Source organism: Aotus nancymaae, unplaced genomic scaffold (assembly GCF_030222135.1).
Source record: "Aotus nancymaae isolate 86718 unplaced genomic scaffold, 86718_ANA_hifiasm-v0.15.2.pri h1tg000006l, whole genome shotgun sequence".
NCBI classification, from domain to species: Eukaryota; Metazoa; Chordata; class Mammalia; order Primates; family Aotidae; genus Aotus; species Aotus nancymaae.
In genome coordinates, this window is record NW_026988417.1 from 9,684,385 (window position 1) to 9,705,100 (window position 20,716).

Consider the following 20,716-nt stretch of genomic DNA (forward strand, 5'->3'; position numbering starts at 1 on the left):
TCCTAATTTTATCCCTCCCAAATCCCCCCACCCCCTGCTATCCTTCCTCTATCCACCCCCAACCCCGGCAGGCCCTGGTATGTGATGTTTCCCTCCCTGTGTCCACGTGTTGTTCTCATTGTTCAACACCCACTTATGAGTGAGAACATGTGGTGTTTGGTTTTCTCTTCTTGTGTCAGTTTGCTGAGAATGATGGTTTCCAGCTTCATCCATGTCCCTGCAAGGGACAGGAACTCATCCTTTTTTATGGCTGCATAGTATTCCATGGTGTATATGTGCCCCATTTCATTGATGGGCATTTGGGTTGGTTCCAAGTCTTTGCTATTGTAAACAGCATTTCTATAAACATATGTATACATGTGTCTTTATAATTGAATGTTTTATAATCCTTTGGGCATATCACCAGTAATGGGATTGCTGGGTCAAATGGTATTTCTAGTTCTAGATCCTTGAGGAATCACCATACTGTCTTCCACAATGGTTGAACTATTCCATTTCTTTTTATTTGTTGACTTTCATAATATATTTTGGCCACATTTTCAGAAAATGCAAACACATTGGCAACCTGTCACTTATGTTGATTTTGTCCCTGGTTCATAGACAATTAAGTTCCCTGTACCTGGTGGCACTCCCCTTGTTCTTCTGCCTCCCTTGCCATTAGATGGGGTCATGTGACGAATTCCAGTCAATGGCCTGAAAACCAAAATGCCTGTTAATCCTGGCATGCCTCCCCGATTCTTTCCTCTCCCTTTTGCAGCAACCTTGGGGGTCATGCCTTCCAGATGGAGATTGAAGATGGAACAAGGTACAAGATAAAAAACAGCTGTTGAACCCACATCAAACTGTGATACAAGTGAAAAACAAACTTTTATTGCATGAAGCCACTGTTAGCATTAATTAACCTGACTAATGCAGCTCCACAACAAAGTAAGTTGAAATGCCCAAATGGTTTGGGCAAGGGACACATCTGCACATTTTACCAGCATTTCACACATCAAATTAGAGAACGGAGGCTGCTGCACAGAGAATTTAAATTCAGTGCTCAATTATTTTCAAGAGATCATTTTTATAGTGTGAAATTTGCACAGTGGCCATGATGGTTTCTTTGCTGCTGCTTAGGATGTCTTAGTTCTGCATGTGGTCATCTTTTCTAGGCTGATAGTTCCCAAAGAGCTGATATTATGTGATTAGTTTCCGTTTGTAGCATGATCTAATAAAATGCTCTGGCAGCATGTAGTTGATGCCAAATACATGTTTTATGAATGAATGAGTGAGTGAGTTTTAAACATCTATCTGATATTTAAAATATCTATCTGATTTCCATAAATATAAATGACAGTTTACTAGCTTGTTGTCACATAAGACAGATAGACACATTTTCCTGAGGGTATGCTGTGCACTGAGAAGAGAGAAGGATGTATATCAGAAGTTCTGAGTCTAAAATTTCACCTCTACTGTGCCAGTTTCAAGACATTCTGCTAGATTTCTAGCCTCTTTCAACCCGTTCCCTATTCCCCACAAGACTAGAAAATAAGGTGACGTTTCATTGCATAGTGAAAATTAATGAAAATACTTGATATCTCATTACACAAAATAAAGGGCTTTCTCAACAAATGTTAATTACCACTTCTGCTCTGGGAAATCACAACTTCACCTAAGAAGGAGAAAAAAATCCTCCAGTTCAGCTGACTTATGACATATGACCACAAGGTGACAGCATTGAGTCAATATCATGTATTTTTCTGGCATAAAGGAGGAAAGAGTGTCAATTCTTAAAGTCTAAAAATGTATATTATCTAGTGTGAACACACAACTGATACATGCTAAAAGCTATGGGCGTTATACTTTCAGAGGCAATGTGCTGTGTCTCCTCATTTTTATTGCTTTCTAAGTCTTAGGAAATAATTTGCGTTGACACATTGTTGTTAATATTACTATCATTATTATGCAATGGAAATGGGGAAGATTTTGTTCTCTTCGCCTAGAGAAGTTTTATCAAAGAATGATCAGGCTTTCACAGAGGGGAAAGGAAAGTTTCTGGTTGTTTTTCTGGGGAGCATTTAAATTTTTCTATTGAAGAAGAAAGACTCTTCCCATAAATATTGATTCCTGAACAGTAGGATGGTTTTAGCCCACTGCCTCTGGAAAGCAGAGCAATCTCAAAGGTGCAGATACAGCTCCCAAAGACTGGCCATTGTTTTTTCTAAAGTTCTGGAGCTTCCCAAGAGTATACCTTCCTTTTGCCCCTCAGAAGATCTCTACCTTAAAATTCAACTCTTCTCCTAAGAATTTCACTCTCTTCTAGACTCCATTGCCCTTCCTGCTGGGATCCTGCCGCCCCTCACTTTGCCCTTTGATCTTGGTTGACAGTCATTTTGTTCTTGCTGTTTTCTGCTGTGTGAGCTTGTGAGGGCGCCTGATTCCTGTGTGCTGAGGAAAGAATGGAGAGACACTTCATGTCTTAAAAAAAAAAAAATAAATAAACTAAAATAGTTCAAATATTTAGGAAAGTTTGGAATACAACACCTGTGTACTCACCACGTAAATTTAACAAATGCTATCATTTCATCGTATTTCAGCTCTTAGAAAAACAACAACGAATCATTACAGACAGCTAAAGTCTCCACCTACAATCTGATTTTCTCTTTCCATCACCAGAGATAATGATTACCCTGGTATTTTGCAGTTCATATTTTAATTACTACACTATTTATTTGTGTGTAATAGCTATGGAGGAAATTCTGAATTGTGTGCACACTTTCTCTGCTTTGGAAATGCAGAGAATGAGATGGGCAGGGGCAGAATCGTTCTGTGCTCACTTACTCCTCTCTTCTGGTTTCTAGAGACCCACACCACTTTCTGTCTGCTGGTCTTTCTTTCATGTTCTCACTTCTCAGAATGCTGGTATTAAAATGGCATCTATTTAAACTCAAAGGGCACGGGGTTGGAATTCCAGTTCTGCTATAAATGAGCTGGAAGACCATAGGCAAATCATATCATTTATCTGAGCTATATCAGGTTATCAAGGTAAAATGTATGAAATAATACCATTTCCATGGGGATCACTAATTTACTCTAATTACATATTGTAGCTTTACATCAAGATTGAAAATTGCGCATTTCTAGCGATTGGCACTAGAACTGCAAACACAAATCAAACAGCATATCTAGGAAAATAAATCTTATGTTTGAGAAAAAAACAGGTGCATTAACAACAATTATTATCCAATGTGATTAGTATGACAAGACAGGTGTTTATGAACTGCTGTGGGAGCCCAGAAAGGGAAATGTCTGTTACTCACTTGGAGATCAAAGGGAGTTTTGTTCTTGTTGTTTGTTCATTTGTTTTTCCACATTTTCTTTCTTTTTTCCACCTAAGATGATAATTTGAGTTGTGCTATATACATATGACAGGGTAGAAAAAGGAAATTCACATTTATTGACATTTTTGAAGTTACGAGTACCAATCATATCTGAATTTACTTTCTTTTGCATCTGTCCATTTATATCGTTTTATTTCTTTAGCGCTTATCCAGTGCCTGACATTTTTTAAAAAATGATATTTTGACTTTATTTTCCAGATTAAAAAGTTGAGATTCAGAGAAGAATCACAAGGCATCCATGGTCACATGGCAATTAACAACTACCAGCAGGTCCCCACATCCTCTCCTGGCCCCCATGATGGGAGGGCTGAAGGTATGAGAACAACCTCCATCGTTCTCCTCTGAATCAATATTATTTGGGGAAATCTCTTCCAAGTCAAAACTGGCCTTTTTTTTCTTTTTGTTTTTGTTTTGTTGTTGTTGTTGTTGTTGTTGTTGTTTTGAAACAGGGTCTCACTCTGTCACCCAGGCTGGAGTGCAGTGGTGCTATCTCATCTCACTGCAATCTCTGCCTCCCCAGCTCAAGTGATTCTTGTGCCTCAGCCTCCCATGTAGCCAGGACTACAGTTATGTGCCACCATGCCCAGCAGCTAATTCTTGTATTTTAAGTAAAGACAGGGTTCTACCATGTTGGCTAGGCTGGTCTAGAACTCCTGGCCTCAAGGGAACTGTCTGCCTTGACCTCCCAAAGTGCTGAGTTAATAGGTGTGAGCCACTCTGCTAAGCTGGTCCTGCTTCAGGGGCAATTTTTGCCAGCATTTGACAAGGTGACTTTTTCCCTCCTCCTCCAAGCTCTCAGCTACTCTAGGAGCCTACCCTCTCTTGTGCCTCTCTGAGACCCACACCTTGCAGGATTCTCTTAGCTTCCTCACAGGCCTGTAATTTTCAGAATTTACTTTTAATTTATTTTACTTATTTTTATCACAGGTTCTCATGGCTATTCTCAGTTTCAACCCCAACCTACATGCCAAACACTCCTTACCCAACTCTCTGGTTTTCACCATTGAGTTTTATTGGAGAGTTTCCGCATCAGAGAAGCTTTCCCTAGACCTTACATACCCTCAATTTTATATCTTATCACCATTTTCCTTCATAACACTAGTTATGATGTTAAATTATACAATTTCATGTGGTTATTTGTTTAGAATTTTTCCTCTTCAAACTCTAGGTTCTACGAAGATAGACTTATATCTGTGTAGCTTAAAATTGTATATTCGTTGTCTAGCATGACAATGTACATAGTAAGTGCTAAATAAACATTTGCTGAAAAAAACCCCACAAGTCTGGGTGCAATGGCTGACACCAGTAATCCCAGCACTTTGGGAGACCGAGAAAGGCAGATCTCCTGAGGTCAGGAGTTCAAGACCTGTCTGGCCAACGTGGTAAAACCCTGTCTCTACTGGAAATACAAAAATTATTTTCTGGGCATGGTGGTGGGCATCTGTAATCCCAGCTACTCAGGAGGCTGAGGCAGGAGAATCATTTGAACCTGGGAGGTGGAGATTGCAGTGAGCCAAGATCATACAAATTACAATCTAGCCTGGACAAGAGGGAAACTCTGTCTCAAACAAACAAAAACCCACAAAATCAAATTCGCAGATATTTATCTTTCGTTTTTCACATATCACCTTTGTGAACTCTAAGCCTATACATCTGACTTGTTACATTAATATCCAATAGGCAGGGCAGACACAGGAGGAGTGTTTGCATCTAAACACAATTTTCCCTGTATTCTCTAAGTGGCTAAATGGCTTTGGGTTCCCACTGTCCAAATGGACAGTTATCAGACTCAGTTTCTCACTCATCAAATGCTTTCTCTCTTTCTTCTCCATTCAAATAATCACCACTCCTTGTGACTGCCCTACTAAGTATTTTGCAAATCTACCTCTCCTTCACATCATGCAATTATGGACCTGCTTCAAATCCCATCTTCTCCCATCGGTATCACTCTCAACAGCCTTATTGAAAGCTACCCTTGGTAGTTTGGTTTTCCAAACTTCCTACATTTTCAAACCACCTCAGAATTTCTTCTGCTGTGTTCATCATATGTCTATAGCAACTCCATTATTATTCATGCAGCAAAAAATAGACTGATCTTTTCAAACTTAGCTAAAATTTTGCTAAACAATAATACAAATGAAAACATCAGTTTCATATGAAATCATAATTTTTCCAGTATATAATGAATGTATCATTATGTGTATTAAAAATGTTAATTTGAATGCCATCTCAAATCTCATCATGTCACACATCCCACGTCACACAACCCTCCCAATACTGACTTGGTCCTTACTCTGTACTGTTCATGCTGGAAGGGCTTCCTCTACCTTATTTAATTGAACATTCCTTGTCTTTTCTAACTGAGTCATTGTAGTAAATACTATGGTAAGTATGATGATGTCTATTTTGCAGAAGAGAAAACTGGAGGTTAGAGAGATGACGAGATAAGTCAACTGTAGGCAACAGAGCCCACCTTTACCCAGGGCTCTTACACCCACAGCCAGGCTCTGTTGTCAGCCTTGTTCCCTTCAATCTTGATCACTTGAATTCCTTGTTTCATACCCTTCAATGTCACCCCATTGCTGACAGGAAAAGCCCACACATCTTAGCAGGGTACATCAGATTCCACTGGAGTGGTGTCTTTCTACCTATTCCGTCTTGTCTTTCAACACACATCAACTAGTGCTCTGTGCTCCGCGATCTCTGACCAGCTGGTTGGAGTGTATGCCTCTGGCTTCTCAGTGTCTGCTGATGCTGTCTCCTAAGGTCAAAAGGCTTCTCTCTCTGCTGCTCTACCTCTTCCTACGTGTTTTACTTCTTCTCCTCCTTTGCAACTTCCCTTACTTTACAAGGTCCTTCTTGATGTCTCCTACTCCCCCTCCACAAAATGACTTGGTTGACTCTCTTCTGCAATCCTAACATTGTGTGTATATTTCTATTGCAGACCTCACCACATCATATTACAACTGCTGTGCTCCCATCTTCTTGTAAGGTGATATCCTTTGCAGAGAAGACCTGGGTGTCCCTTGTCTGTGTATCCAGCAAACCTAGAGCTGTACCAGGTTCAAGAGTCATCATTAAATAACAGGAACTGATTCTATTTAATGAGAAAACTTGGTGAGAATAGGAACTCGTCACCATATTTGTATTAGTTTCCCACAAGAGACATAAGTATTTGTTGAAATAAACTATTTAAAAATCGTCTGCATTTGGAACTTTATCTTGCTATTCTGGCCTAATTTAAAACTAGATTATTTTGCAAAGGAATCTAGTTGGTTTTCAAGGACAATATCAAATCACTTTATTTTTTATATATAGGTGACTTTTTGTGTAGAAAGTGGAATTCTGTAGGCCTCTGCTATCTGTTCTTTAAAGAAGCTAACTCTTTAACTTTCTGAGAGGCACACTGCCCATTTCTGTTTATGAAGACATTGCGGAGGCAAAGCACCTTCCCAAATTCCGACTGTTCAGCTCTTGGATTTGCACCCTGTCTTCAGTAACTCTTTTTAATTAGCCCCTTGATAGTTTTCCTTCATTCCAAAAACACCATTTTGCTGTAGGGAGACAAGGACAATCTCTTTTCTCTGAGAGATAATCCTAGATTTCCACTGCTGAGTCAGATAAAAGTAGTAACATATTTCAGAGGGTGCTTTTTACCTGAACGTGTGTGCTGAACCATCTTTGCAGATCTCTGCACAGTGAATAGAGTTCATTAGAAGCCTATGCAAATGACATGTTTCTACTTCATAGTCGATTTTGAATTACAGTATTTTTGCAATCATTTTGATCATCGTTTTATTCCCTCCCTTCCTTTCAGTAGATTTGCCTTTTATCTACTGGATGAAACATCACCAGACCCAAAGACTTACACCTGTTCTGCTCTGGTCTTCTCTTATACCATTCACTCTACCTTGGTCGGAACCATTTTCTTGTGAAAGGAGGAATGAAGGCCTCATGTTGTTTCTATTGCTATGAAAACTTCCTGGAACTGAGCTTGATATGTAAATTCCTCCTCTACTGAGAAGCAAGATCCTTAAGGACACAGCGTACGATTGTCTCATAATTGTCTTATCAGTGCTTGGGTGTGTATTCGTCCATTATTGCATTGCTACCAACAAGTACCTGAGACTGGATGATTTATAGAGAAAAGAGGTTTAACTGGCTCATGGTTCCACAGGCCGTATAGGAAGCATGATGCTGACATCTGCTCAGCTTCTGGTGAGGTGTCAGGAAACTTAAAATCATGGTGGAAGGTGAAGAGGGGGCAGATACTTCACATGGCCAGAACAGGAGCAAGAGGGAGAGATGGGGGAGGTGCTATATGCTTTAATTCCACCAGATCTCATGAGAATTCACTTACTATTGTGACAACAGTACCAAGAGGATGGTGCTAAACCATTCATGAGAAACCTGTTCCCATGACTCAATAAACTCCCACCAGACCCCACTTCCAAAATTAGGAATTACATTTGAACATGAGATTTTGGTGGGGACACAGATCCAAACCATGTCAAGATGCTGTTTAAGTATTTGTTGAAATGAATGAAAACAAGGTGTTTGGTTTCTTTGTCTCCTGGTTTTCCTGGCCTGACGAAGGAGAACTTCTGGGATCTGAGGTGAGTGCTGCTGTCTTCTTCTCTTCTCACTCCTCGCCCGGCATCTGAGACACTTGGAGCCCATGCAGGGCTGCTTGAGCTGCACTCCCAAGCCCACACTGCCCACATCCAATACTGCTATGTGTTCTGAGTGTGACTTTTGTTATCATACCCTAACACTTGACTACTAAGCAATAGGATCTTCGAGGGCTGGGAAGAAGGTGGATCCTCTTATTCAAAGTCATCTTTTTGACACCTTGTATAGCATATGGCACAGAGAAGGTGCCAAGCCAATATTGATTAGATGGATGAGGGTACATTAAGGGATCTGTATCCTCCCATCTGCTCCCAAACCCAGATTTATGCTCTGCGGTTCAGTTCTAATATAGTTTTTTGTGGAAGGCTTCCAAGATCATTTTCCTACCTCTTGGATATGGTCCCACTCTTTTGTAATCCCATAATGTCTTCACAGACAGATAAAGATATTTCTTTATTACACCATGTTGCAATTCTCTCTTTATTGACCTCTGTTGCTCTCCTAAATAATTATGGGCTCCGTGAAGGTGATGGTTTTAAAGGAGTGTTTCTAGTTTTCCTGACTCTTGGGGCTCTACCGGCAGTAGACACGGAAGATATATTTGTTGTATAAATAAGCAAGAAAGAAATACGTAATGTTTTGCAGCATTATTATATCCTTTGAAAGTGGTAAGTTATTCCCAATAACCAGCATTAGTTTAAATGCCACTAGCTATCTGGTGAGGTGCAAGTGAGAAGAAAAGGAACAGCATAAGCAAAGAAACAAATTATAAGAGCTACCGGTCCTTGAGGTCTAGAAAATGCTTTTGCAAAGCATCTATTGATTCCCAGAAACCTGTTAACACTTAGGTAACAGACAATTGACAATGCGCAGACAAAGAGAGCAAGGAAAATGAAGCTTCTTAAATATATTCAAAGCCAGAGAGTGAATAACCCTCTCACACCAGTCAGACTGGCTATTATTAACAAGTGGCCTTTATATAAGCATTGGCTAAGGTCAAATGTTGGTGCAGTGTTGTTGGCAAATGTCAACTTTGCCATGAGATACTAATGAACATCCACAAACGGAATTGGCCTAAGTGGCAGTGTTCTAACCAACCAATTTAAAAAGATAGGAGCTTTTTCTTGTCATTAGTCTTTGTATTAGTCAAGCTTCTCTAGAGGCACAGAACTAATAGGATAAATATATCCTAATCATCCTAACCAAATCAATGGCCAGAACATATGTGTTTTGTCTGTTTGATTCTATTGTTATACATTTTCAGTGCAATTCTCAGTCAAGATGTTTTCGCATTTACCATTTTTAACTTAGTAAACTCTATCCCACAGCTCATTCTTATTCAAGTCTCAGTTTACATATCTATCAGTCATGAAAGCTATTTCACTATATATATATCCCAACCATCATTAATACTATGCAGTCATATATATATGAAGAGGAGTTAAGTAGTATTAACTCATGATCACAAGGTCCCGCAAAGGCCATATGCAAGCTGAGGAGCAAGGAAGCCAGTCCGAGCTCCCAGCTTCTACCCTGTGCCCATTGAAAGGCATCTCTGGACTCTGTTCTAAGCACCCTTGCTCCAATGCCAAGGTTTATAAAGAAGAACTTGGAGTCCAGTGTTCGAGGGCAGGAAGCATTCAGCACAAGAGAAAGATGTAGGCTGGGAGGCTAAACCAGTCTTGCCTCTTTACGTTTTTCTGCCTGCTTTATATCCTGGCTGTGCTCACAGCTGATTAGATGGTGCCCATCCAGATTAAAGGTATGTCTGCCTTTCCCAGCCCCCTGACTCAAATGATACTCTCCTTTGGCAACACTCTCACAGACACACCCAGGATCAATACTTTGCATCCATCAATCTAATCAAGTTGACAGTATTAACCATTACAGTCTTATGGCTACAAAAGTGATAGGAGCCTGAAACTCTAGCTTCAGATTTCTTGTCTCACAGTGCATATCCTCGAACAAGATATGCGCCTGGACTTTATGTCCTGAATTTAACAAACAAACAGAAAACTTAAAAAAAAATCTGTTCAATTACCTGTAATCAGTGCTGAATGAAACCTATCATAGATTCTCAGTGCTGAAGATATTATTGTTGATGATGATGAGGGTGAATGCTAAATGCATGGCATTGGGCTAAAGTATGCACACATACCATTTCAGTTAATCCTTACAAAAAATACAGGCACCCTCAGTACAGATGAGGACATTGAAGCTTTGAGACTTCAGCTGTCACAAAATAGTAAGCAGCAGAGCTAGAACTTGACCCCAGGTGCGTATGCGTTTGAAGCCAAGTCCCTCGTGTCGCACATGATCCTTTGCCTTTGTTCCTGCACTTCACAAATGTTGTAACTGCAATCTAAGAGCTCATATCTTTTGCCTGGGGCCAGTTAGTGACTGACAAATCAATGGCCAGAACATATGTGTTTTGGTTGTATGTTTCTATTGTTATCATTATTTGGTTTTTAGCCACTTATCAAACACATTTTGAGTGCAATTCTCAGTCAAGATGCTTTCTCATTTTCCATTTCTAACTTAGTAAAATCTACCCCACTGCTCATTCTTATTCTTCAAGTCTTAGTTTAAATGTCTATCGATCATGACAGCTATTGCACTATGGTTAAAAAGAATTTAAGTGGCTTAAAGTAGCAAAGGCTTACTTTTTTGCTTCTACTCCATGCCTACTGAAGGGCATCTCAGGTCTCTGTTCCAAGCGCCCTTACTCTAATGCCTAGGTTTATAAAGTACCTGTGATCCAGAAGGTGCCTTGTCCCTATGCAGAGGGAAAGAGATCACTAAAGGTCCCCAATCCTATCACTGATTTCTATGAGTGGAAGTTGCCCACATCATATCCACTCACATCCTGTAGCTGGAACTAATGGCATGGACCCACATAACAATGAAGGGGCCAGGAAGAAGGACTCCACTATTTGCCTAGAAGAGGAAGAACCAGAAATTGCTCACTCAATATTCCTGAGGACCTTCCCCAGTGACTTCCCCAGAACAGATTCAGAGCAACCTCCTCATCCTCACCAGTGAATGTGTGCCTTCACTTGAGGCCATGGCTCCTGGAATCAGGCTTTCTGCCAGGTCCTGGTAAAGGCTCCTCTCCTTTCTGCTGCTGCCAGTCCTTGGCTGCTTTCTCATCTGGAGTTGGTTTCCCTAACCATGCATGATCTCAGCTCATTGCAACCTCTGCTTTCTGGGTTCAAGAGATTCTCCTGCCTCAGCCTCCCAAGTAGCAGGTACTACAGGCTTGTGGCACCACTCCTGGATAATTTTCATATTTTTAGTAGAGATGGGGTTTCACCATGTTTACCGGGATGGTCTCAAACTCCTGTCCTCAAGTGATCCGTCCGCCTTGGCCTCCCCAAGTGTTGGGATTACAGACATAAGCCACTGCGCCCAGGTGATAGTCTCTTCATTAGGCTCTCTTTAGTTACTACCTTGAGTGCTATCTCTTTCTTCCTCAAACCCTAGTGTCCCCAAATCAGAAAGCTCAGATCTCAGCTTAGATCCCTTCCCTCAAAAGGGAATTGATCGTTCTCTCCATATCAAAGCCTCCACTCTCTTTCCGACATGCTACACCATGATTTCTGCCTATTCTGCTCTCCCATGAAGGTTCTGTCTAAAGTTACAAATAATCTCCATACACAAAGTATATGTATAAAATTACGTTTCTATCTCATTCCAATTCTCTTTTCACCTGCACAGATAAGAGCAGAGCAGATAAACCCATCTGCTGCCTGAAAGCAGATGCCTAAGAAAGGACATGGATATTAGGCTTTGTATAGTCTAGAGATCATTTGGCTTATGGTAGGTTTGGACCTACCATTGTGGAGGAGAGCAGGCGGCATCACACTCCCAAAACCACCACTTACACTCTTCCTTGTCTTGACCATCTTCATATATTGATAGAAATTTGGAGATGGTGATTGACATGATGGGTTTTATTGCCTTGAAGAGGTTCTGACTGCAAATGTTTGCAGTTATTCTTAATATGTGTAAGTCCTGCATACATCTCTGTCCTTGTATTTGGTTTCTAATCCCTGATTTGGAGATAATAGAACAATTTACTGATTATATGCTTATATCTTTTCATCTGATTGTCTGTTGCAGTATAAAAAATTACTCAAAATTTAGTGTCTTGGAGAAAGAGATATTGTATTATACCTCATGATTTTGTGGTTCAGAAATTTGAGCAAGACATGCTGGAGCTGGCTTGCATCAGCTCACAAGAGCCAATTGTTAAATATTCAAGACATTTGTGAGCATTATAGCTAAACCTTCAATAGCGTAAAACCAGCCATGGCCGGGCGTGGTGGCTCACGCCTGTAATCCCAGCACTTTTGGAGGCTGAGGTGGGTAGATCACGAGGTCAGGTGATCGAGACCATCCTGGCTAACATGGTGAATCTCTGTATCTACGTAAAAAAAAATACAAAAAATAGCTGGGTGTGGTTGTGCGTACCTGTAGTTGTAGCTACTTAGGAAGCTGAGGCAGGAAAATCGCTTGAACCCAGCAGATAGAGGTTGTAAACACTGAACTCATTTTTTTTCCTTCAAGGGGATGTTTACCAGCATACCACTTCTTTTGTTCAACATCTTATTGAGAGTGGTAACTCAGGAATATTCAGCTGGCAGAAGGACAGGTCTGGAGGCTCCAAAAAGGCTTTGCTCCCATGTCTGGCATGTCTGGCACATTGGAGGAGACGGCTAGAAAACTCAGCTAGGACTGTCTATCAGGACACCTACACATGGCATCTCCAGCATGGTGGTTTCAGGGTTGCCAAACTTTTTTTTTTTTTGAGGCAGAGTTTTACTCCTTTTTGCCCAGGCTAGACTCAGCTCACTGCAACCTCCACCTCCTGGGTTCAAGCAATTTTCTTGCTTCAGACTCCAGAGTAGCTGGGTTTATGGGCATGTGCCAACACCCCTAGCTACTTTTGTATTTTTAGTAGTGTAGGGGTTTCATCATGTTGGCCAGGCTGGTCTCGAACTCCTGACTTCAGGTGACCCACCTGCCTCAGCCTCCCAAAGTGCTGGGATTACAGGCATGAACCACCACACCCAGCTGTCAGACTTTTCATATGGTCACTGAAAGCTTTTGGGGCAAGTGATGCAAAAGCCCAAGCAGAAGCTACAAGGTTTTTTATGACTTAGCTTCACTGGCCACGTGAAGTTGTCAAGCAAGTCCCTGTACACAGTCTGGATTCAAAAGAATGAGACTCTTTTTCTCAATGAAAGGAGTAGAAAAGAATTAGAAATACCATTTGACCCAGCAATCCCATTACTGGGTATATACCCAAAGATTATAAATTGTTCTGTTATAAAGACACATGCACATGTATGTTCATTGAGGCACTGTTTACAATAGCAAAGACTTGGAACCAACCCAAATGCCCATCAGTGATAGACTGAATAAAGAAAATGTGGCACATATATACCATGGAATACTACACAGCCATAAAAAAGGATGAATTTATGTCCTTTGCAGGGGCATGGATGAATCTGGAAACCATCATTCTCAGCAAACTGATGCAAGAAGAGAAACCAAACACTGCATGTTCTCACTCATAAGTGGGTGTTGAACAATGAGAACACGTGGACCCACTGGGGTCTGTTGAGGGTTGGGGGGCTAGAGGAGGGACAGCAGGGAATGGGGAGATTGGGGAGGGATAACATTAGAAGAAATAACTAAACATAGGTGATGGGGGGATGGAGGCAGTAAACCACCATGGCTTGTGTATACCTATGTAACGATCCTGCAAGATCTGCACATGTACCCCAGAACTTAAAGTATAACAATAAAAAAAAAGAATTAGTGACTATCTTAAGTCTCTTACACACACACACACACACACACACACACACACACACACACCCTGAATATAATTGCCTTATTCATATCTCAGCCTCAGTGTTTCACGGTCATCTCTAATCTCTAATTCATCATGTTTAGAATTGAATTCATAGTCTTTCCCCCTGTGTTAGAATAATTCCTGCTAGTTGCTATAACATGCAAACCCTGAAAAGTTAAGTACTTGTGCTGTATTAGGTCAAGGTGATCATGGGAAAGCCAGCCTCCATGGAGGCATTCAGGGACCCAGGCTATTTCAGTGCTATACCTCTTCTATATTTCACAGGAGGATTTAAGCTTCAAGTTCCTTTTAGTGGGAGGGCAGAAAGAGAAAAGGGGGCATCACTTGGGATTTTCTTTAGAGACGAGGTCCTTTAACCCCACATGTATAGCCAACTTAACCTTCTCCCCAGGGGCAATGACTGAAAGTCCCTCTTAAACAACGCACCCATTCCAAAGCCCAGGTATATAAGTAAAACAGGGTCTTTTCCATCAGACTAGATACTGTTCCTTGCAGTTCAGTGACTCCTGAATGAAAATGTAAGTTATTTTTCTCTCCAAGTCCCCACTGCCAGCCATCATAGAATGATGCAGGGAAACTGCAATAAAACTTGCATTTGCTCAAAGGAGAAGGAAGGAACACACGTCAGCTCCTGGGCCGTAGTAATTCTAATTCTTGCCGAATTAAAACTCTGAAAGTTTCCTACCTTAAGAGGAATGAGAAGTTCCTCCTTGTGTTTTTACTCTGCTCTCATATAGAAAGTCTGCTGCTCATTGATGTCTAAGGACACCAGTTCCACCTTCTGTAGAGTTCCTTTGCACTATAATCTCCCTTGACTACATCTGAAGAGGAACGAGGAACGTTTTCCTCCTGAGAACTTCACAGCTTTTTTAGCCTGATTCAGCTCATGGAAGATAGGTGATTGTAGAATTATCTCGAGTCTTGTAGATACTTTTTCTTCCTTTTATTATTATTTTTATTCTACCTTCATTTTATTTTGGGCAAAACAATTTCCTCACAGCTTTTATTTTTTCAGTCAGTGTAATGTGGCAGTTACCATACCCAAATTTCTCTCCAAAGTCCTGATTCTCTAGTCTGATTTATGCCTTTGCTTCTTTGCTGTGAGCAGGTTCCTTTCTTTCTCTAGCAAAGGGTAGCTAATATACTGAGGCATTCACTAATATCTGAAACAATACGTAAGAAGGTCAAATCCTTCTTGTGATCTTTGCCATGGGAATGAGTGCTTTTGTAAAATTAGGAAGTTTGAACCCAGAAGGCGGAGATTGCAGTGAGCTGAGATCGCACCACTGCACTACAGCCTGGGCGACAGTGAGAGTCTCCGTCTCAAATAAATAAACAAATAAATAAGTTGTTTTGAGTCTTTCACATAAAACCTTTAAAAATTTTTATCTTTTACACTTAGTGCCTATTAATAGCTGGCTTTTTCAACTTCGTGCTACTCTGAATATTTGGACTTTGACATTTCCTTTATTTTCTGTTTACCAACCAGCTAATTCTTTCACCTTTTTTTCTTACATTTAATCCTTACCAAATACAACCAATAACAATTTGTACAGAGTAGCAAAATCTGTTTATATCCACTTTTTAAGATCATGGAATATCATGTCCTCCAAATATCATGACAATTTTCCCAGATGATTTGCTACGGTAAAGCATGGATCTCTAGACATTCAGCCAGCCATATCTTTCTTGTCACTTGTGATCAACTGCAAAGGAAATGACATTAGCTACATTGATTTTGTTATGATGAGTTTCTATTGTTGTTAGTTTTGTTTTGTTTTCACAGTAAGCTCCTATTTCTAATTTAGCTGGGGCAGGCTACCTTCTGTTGGAAACAATACCACATCTTACAGGCTTAAAACAGCAGAGAACTTTTCCTCACTCACCTTATGATCTAGTGCATGCTGGTAATTCTCTTTTCAGCAGTGATTCAGAATCCTAAGCTTCTTCCATTTTGCAGGTCCAATGTCACCCTGGAGTCTTCCCACTTGGAAGCCAGGAAAAAAAAAGCCTGGAAGTGCTTATGAGAGACCTTACAGGCGGGTTCTCGACATGGCACTCCCCATGTATGCCCACATTTAATTGGTTGGAACTCAGGCACACAGATCTGCAATTCAGTCTTCCTGGGGGCCTTGGAGGGAAAGTAAAATAAGTTGGTGACTCTACAGCATTGTCTCAATCACAGTTCCAAAACAGCTCCCTTTCTACATTTCATATATAATTAAATATTATCATTTACTTGGCCCCTGACACAGAAGCCAAAAAATAAGACTTCAGGGGGCCGGGCGCGGTGGCTCACACCTGTATTCCCAGCACTTTGGGAGGCCGAGGCGGGTGGATCACGAGGTCAAGAGATCGAGACCATTCTGGTCAACAAGGTGAAACCCCGTCTCTACTAAAAAAAAAAAAAAATACAAAAATTAGCTGGGCACGGTGGTGCGTGCCTGTAATCCCAGCTACTCAGGAGGCTGAGGCAGGAGAATTGCCTGAACCCAGGAGGCGGAGGTTGCGGTGAGCCGAGATCACGCCATTGCACTCCAGCCTGGGTAACAAGAGCGAAACTCCGCCTCAAAAAAAAATAAAAAATAAAAAATAAAAAATAAGACTTCAGGCTGGGAGCAGTGGCTCAGGCCTGTAATCCCAGCACTTTGGGAGGCTGAGGCAGGTGGATCACCTGAGGTCAGGAGTTCGAGACCAGCCTGGCTAACATGATGAAAATATGTCTTTACTAAAAATACAAAATTAGTTGGGTGTGGTGGCACATACCTGTAATTCCAGCTACTCAGGGGGCTGAGGCAGAAGAATCTCTTGAACCCTGGAGGCAGAGGTTGCAGTGAGCCAAGATTGCACCAACACACTCCAGTCTGAGTGACAGTGAGAAACTCTGTCTCAAAAAATAATAAAATAAAATAGAAATAAAATAAGACTTCCACATCCAATCATTCATGAAGTCCTAATCTTGATACCTCTTTCCACAATGCCTTTGTGTTCTACTGTGACAACCACTATCTTAGTTCAGACACTCATTTCACCCAGTGGAAACTTTTGCAGTCACCACCTACCTAGTCTGCCTACCTTCCATCAAGACTTTGCCAATCTAAGGTGCACTCTGCTGCTAGACTTATTTTAATCAAGTGAAAATAGTACCATCTTACTCCTCGGCTTTAAATCTTTCTGCCTATCACTCCCTCTGATAGATACAACATTTCTTAGAAACACAAACTCCCTTAATGATCTGTTTGTATTTGTCCACCTAGGATTAACTTTTCCTTCTCTTCTCTCTCTACTCCTCATTCCAGCTAATGCCAACCACTATTTTTAATAAAACTTTGTTTTAAAATTTGAGATAATTATAGGTTCACATGCAGTTATAAACAATAATACTGTAACTACTTTTAACTCTTGAGATTTACTCTGCCTCTGCCTCCCCTACAATCTTCCAGAGTACTCGCAATTCTGATTTCTTCAATGGGTAGGAATCATTGAAACAATGATTCCGTATTGCTGGATGCTGTCCTTGCCCTCCTTCACCACTATGCATGTGTCTTTACCTTCATTCACAACTTGCAATATTGGTTTGCTGGTCAACGACGACATGCTAGTCAACAGTGACTTGCTAGTCAACCCATCTTACCATAGCAGGGAATATTTCTTTTTTCAACCTCATAACCCTTAGTAGAAGGCACACTCTTAGCCCACAGAAGGTACTCAGCAAAAGACTGTGGATTCCTGCTTGGCAGAATCCGTAATGACTAAACATTCAGGCTCTGGATTTTGTCTAGTTGGTTTTGTACAGCAAAGGATTAACCCAGCATGTCAGGGGTATTCAAACTCCGCACATTCCAAAGAAAAGACAGGCTCATGACCAGTTCCTAGGAGATAACTTCTAAACTCTTGGAAGACCCTGCCTGATAAGAAGGTCTTTGCACCCGTGGGGACTTCTGCCACTTCAGTTTATGCTGACAGTGCTATTTTGGGTGGGGACCTTGTGCTACGCTCTGTCACTTTGACATCTGGAGAGGCAGGAGAGTGAGTGACTATAGTCAGCAAAATGGGTATCTACACCTGTATGACTGGTGTCTAATGGAAACCCTGAACACCAAGGCATAGGTGTCCCCTGGTTGGCAGTACTCACATGCTGGCACACAATTTGGCTGGAAGAATTAGTTGCTGTCTGTACTACTCCAGGGAGAGAGGACAACTGGAAGCTTGTACCTGGTCTCTCTTGAACTTTATCACATTTGCTGTTGCTGATTTTAATCACTACACTTTGTGACTCCTGGTAGTCAGTTGATGACTTAAGGGTGGTCTTGGGGACTCAGCACAATGCTGAATCTGGTTTAAAAACGAATCTGAGCATGTACAGATCACTCATATTTTTTGGTGGTTTTGTTTTTTGTTTTCCTATTTGAGACAGAGTTTTGCTCTTGTTGCCCCGGCTAAAGTGCAATGGTGTGATCTTGGCTCACCACAACCTCTGCCTCCCGGGTTAAAGAGATTCTCCTGCCTCAGACTCCTGAGTAGCTGGGATTACAGGCATGTGCCACCAGGCCCGGCTAATTTTGAATTTTTATTAGAGACGGGGTTTATCCGTCTTGGTCAGGCTGGTTTCAAACTCCCGACCTCAGGTGATCCACCCGCCTCAGTCTCCCAAAGTGCTGGGATTACACGGGCACCAGGTGTGAGCCACAGTGCCCTGGCTAGAATACTCATATTTCTTTAGCTTTATCATCAGATATGTGGAGATAATTAGGATAATACCACCTTAATGAGATCATGGGAGGCTTTAATATTGCATGTAAAACATCAGAAGAATCATTAATGATCAATAATCACTACCTGTTTTTATGGTCATTATTACTATGCCATGAGCATTTCCATATTAGAACAAATTCGCATGGTCTTTACAAATATCATTGAACAGTATCAAATATAACTCTACAGTTTGTCTAGCCACTCTTATTTTTGAACATCTAGGTCTTACCTAATTATTTCCTTAGTCATAAATGACATGGTGCTAGAAATACACATTGTGATTTCTATATTTAGGATTATTTCCGTAAGACACATACCAGAGATGAAACTTTTGAGTCTAAAATATTAAGCATTTTTAAATTTCTTGACGCATGTTGACAGATTGCTTTGCAAATGTCAGTGCTATTTTTCACTTTTAAAAGCAAAGTAAAATTTGATTCATTTTCTTAGACTCATGAGGGCATAGAAAAAAATGATTTTTTTGGATCAAATATCTCTGAGTAATATATCATCTTAACGTGACCATAAATTTCCTAAGAACAAACTGAAAAAAATAATTTTTGCCTCCTCTGCTTCTGAAGATGGCAGGGCCACATTTGCACATATTGAGATTAAGTATATTCTCTATCCACTCATTTATGTACAAGGTAAGAATCCGCTGAATAAATACATCATAATGTGAAAAAAATAACTTTTATTAGCAAATCTGACTCTATTAGAGAGAATTAAGAGGGAAGAAAAACATTTTTACCTTGGTTCTAGAGAAGGAATTAATTCATTAGGCAGAGTTATGCTAATCACATTCATTCGTAATATAATAGTCTTGTTATTAATGTTTGCATGAATCTGAGACAGAAAATGAATATTTTTCCAGAGGTGAATTTTAATTTTGCCTTCTCCAAATGTATCACTGCCAGTATTGCATTTCCACCTTTCCTACGCACCTCTTAGAGGAAAATAGAGGTGACAGGCTAAATAAAATGTACAGCAACACACCCAACTTTTATCCTTTCATCTTTCTTTTGGAACTTTCTTAATGTTTTAGCTCTAGTTGATTACTGCCACATAGAAATGCCATACAGATGTTTTCTTAACTCCAACTGGTAGAGGAAACTGGAGTGTCCTGAGGTTATAAAATGACATCCTGGTCATCTATGGATGTTTTCAAAGACTGAAGACTTTGCAGCATCAATTTTCTCTTTCCTTTACCAGTTAGCAGCAAAGAAACTGAAGGAAGCATACCGAGGATGAGAGCATCTGGGGTGCTGGACAGACACTCCAGCTACCAAATAGATACAGAAGTTGGTGGCTGCATCCTCCCTAACTCATCAAACTTACCACCACTTTTTCCTTTAACCTAACCCTGTCTCTTGGACTTGTATTAAATGCTTCCCCAGAGCCCATGTTCAGATTGTTCCTGGTGCCTGTGTTGTCTTCCTCCCATCTTTGTACAGCCACGCCCTAAATATCCCTTCAGATTCTGCTGTAAAGCATCTCTGGGAATTTTCATTTGCTAAATACACTTGGGATTATGTTATAGTAATTCCTGTACAAGTTCTTTCTTATACACTATCAAACTCTTAAGGAAATAAATTTTGTCTCATTGATCTTTATATTTTCAATAGAGACCTGCACATTGCACTTAGTAAAGAAGAGCATGTTGAATAAATAGATGAGCATGAATGGATACTCAGACACATAAAGGCTATGGTGTAAATGTGCACCACAGAGGGAAAAAAAATTCTAGCTTGAGGGACAGTCATTCCTTTATTAGTTAAAAAAATATTTGTTGAACATCTACTTCATCTCAAGCACAGCTCAAATCCTGACTTTTCTAACAAGCTGTGTAATTGTGAACAAATTACTTAACTTCTCTGAGTGTCAGTATACTCATTCATAAAGTGGACATTTAGTCTTTAAGTCACAGGGGTTTCGTTAGCACTTAATGAGAAAAATTCTGGAGAGCTTTGTCAGTTCAGTATTTGCTTAAAATTTGATGTATTCCTTCTTCCTTGCTCTTCTATTTGACATTTTGTTTTCAAATATAAACAAAACAAACAAG

General features: G+C 40.5%; 1 long non-coding RNA gene across 1 annotated transcript; it reads left to right on the plus strand.

Moving 5' to 3' along the window:
• Nucleotides 1-556: 556 nt before the first annotated feature.
• On the plus strand, nucleotides 557-6,558 carry LOC135269664 (uncharacterized). The gene is made up of 3 exons (XR_010337909.1): nucleotides 557-927; nucleotides 3,582-3,696; nucleotides 6,328-6,558. It is a non-coding gene; the product is annotated as an uncharacterized LOC135269664 (long non-coding RNA).
• Nucleotides 6,559-20,716: the final 14,158 nt, after the last annotated feature.